Source organism: Pygoscelis adeliae, unplaced genomic scaffold, assembly GCF_000699105.1.
Source record: "Pygoscelis adeliae isolate BGI_AS28 unplaced genomic scaffold, ASM69910v1 Scaffold52, whole genome shotgun sequence".
NCBI lineage: Eukaryota > Metazoa > Chordata > Aves > Sphenisciformes > Spheniscidae > Pygoscelis > Pygoscelis adeliae.
The window spans coordinates 126,571-129,549 of record NW_008824285.1 but is presented as its reverse complement, the minus strand read 5'-3'; positions in this window follow the sequence as shown (position 1 = coordinate 129,549).

Sequence of the window (2,979 nt, the reverse complement as noted above, 5' to 3'; positions counted from 1 at the left end):
AAGCGCGGTTTTTGAAAGGTTTTGCACGGGCTCCCGTAGACACCGGCTTGAAAGACCTTTGTCGGGGAGAGGGGAGGAATTATATGGAATGATATTGGGACTGAACAAAAAAAAAAGGAAAGGATTGCATAAAGATGATTATAAAAACATAACCTGTTCCATATGTGACCAGCCTAAAATGCGCACAGTGACTGGGGCAGGAGGGGGGTCTGGCACAGGCAGCCGCGCTATCGCGGCAAGGGCGGCACGCTGCGTGCGAGAAAAGGGCAAGTGCTGCCCCCCGCCACGCCAAGCCGCTGGCACCGGGGAGCAAAGCAAACACGGCGCGAAGGGCCTGCGCCAAGGGGACCTGGCTGCCCCCGTGCCTGGCCCCAGCGTCTTCCAGCTGCAGAACTTTCCATGACAAAGAAGGGTTTTCAGGAGAAAAGTGGGGAGGAGAGGAGGAGGAGAAGCGGGAGGAAGTCTGGCTGCTGCACAGGCAAGGGACCGGTGACCGCAGCTTGCTTGGTCACCCACACTTGTGCCATTGACTCCCAGTTGCCCTTACTCCAGGGTAGCAGAAATACCAGGGAGAGCGAAACAGCAGCAAGCGATGCCCAGCCCAAGGGGGGCTGCGTGACCCCCAGCTGCAGCATGCAGCATCACCTGCTGCCCCCCGCTAACAAGCCCTTGGCATGCAAGTGACAATCATTTCAGCCATAAAAGTCTAAAATCAGTTCTTTTATTGACCTGGCCTGTAACTGGATCCAGCATGCAAACGGTAAAGGGCCTGTTCCCACAGCCCTCGTATCCCTCAAGCCTTTCCAAGCTGCCCTCACTCTCTCCGGGAGCCCCTTGGGGTCTTGCAGCAAGGAAAACCCCCCTGGCTGCTGCCTGGGGCAGGGGCAGCACAGCACGGTGTTTCCTGGCCCCTCCAAGGGCCTTGCCTGCAGCAGGGCAGGGATGCCTCAATCCTCGGAGCAGAGCTGGCCGGGTTTGCAGGTGGCTTTCTGGGTCAGATCCTGTGCCAGGCCTTCCAAAAATAGATCCTGTATTATAATCTGTTTGTTATTTCTTCATGGTCTCCACAAAGCACTTGTTATTTCTGTGTACCATGTCCATTTATCTTCCCCTTCCAAACCCTCCTGCTGCCAGACTGACAGCCCGAAGCGGCAGGATGGTCCATCTCTGCCACAGATGCTGCTGCCGGAGCTCCCGAGAGCTGGGTTGGGACCATGGGTTGGACCCCACACCGGTCCAGAGCCTGCTCAGAGTGCAAAGTCCCAGCCTATAGCAGAGTGCCTGGGCAGTGTGGCCAGATGCTGTTTAGAGGCTACTGTGCCCCATTTGGGCATTTTGGTGAGGCCCTTGCCTCCTTTTCCTCCTCCTACATTAGCAGCTGAGTCTGGAGCATCATCTGTAGGCTCCAGAGTGCACATCCTCTTGGCTGCGCAGGGGGGTTGCAGTTCTCGGGGTCAAAGTAACACCACAAGACAAATCATCTGGCAGAAGAGCAGCTGACTCCTGGACAAATGCAGCGAGGCCTGATGTCAGACCACCCTCCCCAAACACTTTTCCCTGTCCCCTAAAGCAAAGGTACACACACGCATGCACACACATTTGCAGAGACACACAAAGCCCGTCTGCCCCCAAGCACAGACTGGTGCAGCCCAGGAACGCGCTGGCCGGTGACTTGCCCCACTGCTGAGAGCACCTTGCCAGCTGCCCAGCAATGGCAGTTTTTATTTCCTATCAGATCTGGTGGGTTTTTCTTCCCCATTTCATTCTTTCCCCCCCCCCCCCCTCCCCTCCAATAAGCCTTAATAGCTGAAAACGCAGGGCAGAGAAGAAGTGGCTCTTTTCTCCCCTTCTCCACAGCCCCTGCCTGACCTTGGGCTGCCCAGGATGGTACTCAGAGATGCTTTGGAAGATGGATGAGGTGAGAGTGGGGTGAGGAGAAAGAGCTCGCTGCTGCCAGGAGAGCAGGCTGGGATGCTTATCCCCTCCCGCAGAGAGGCAGGCGGCTGCCCGCTGCTGCTGCCTGATGCGGCTGCCCGCTGCTCCGGAGGAGGCAGGAGCGGAGATGCCCTCTAGTAATCCCCCTTCCCCCAGCAACCTGCTGCCAGCACGGGCTTACAGCTCTTCTCAAGGTTTTATTAGTGCCTGGTACAGACCCAGGCCTGCTGCCTTTGCCAAATTGTCAGGTTGCTCATAAACCAGAATGATTTAGAAATAACTAATGCTGAAACTATTCCATATCATAAAGAAACAAGTGCTCCTTCCCTGCCAGAAACGCTCCGTGGTGACTGCACTCCCGAGACCTGGTGAGCTATAGAAAGCACGGGACAGTTAATTAAACGGAAAGGCATCCTGTTCCCGGGCACCGGAGGGAACGGTGCGGAGGAGCCCACCGCAGTGCGGCGCGGGGCTTCGCTGGCTTGGCAGAGTGTTTAAAAACAAACACCGTGAGGGCGTGCGGCTGTGCTGGGCTCCTGGAGATGCCCGGCCACAGCGGAGAGAGGGCCGGGTCCCCCCGGGGCTGCCCCGTCCAGCATCCCTCCTGCTCCGGCACAGAGCTGGGAGTGTCTCTGGCCTGAGCTAACTCCCCACCATGGGGCTCAGCCCCATCCCTCTTCCCAATGAGGTGCCGGCGCCACGTGCTGCCCTTCCTGGGAGGGGCTCAGCACCCGGCAGGATCCGGCTCGCGGCGGGGGATGCTGGTGCTCTTCTCATCTGTTGGAGCTGGAGGGCGGGAGGAGGCTGCTGGGGCGAGGTATCGGGTTCTCCTCTCTGCGGTGCAGTATCTCCTTGAAGCGTGACAGCTGCAATTGCTTCCAGATGTGCGCCTCCTCGCCTCCAGCCGGCTGGGGTGGATGTGGTAAACTCCGCGATGGAAACCAAAACCCGGACCAGATGTACCGTGTCAGCCTCAGTAACGCGCACATCTGGCCCCAAGGCGCGGGCACCGCCAGAGCTAATGGCTGGTATTGCTTCTGCGCT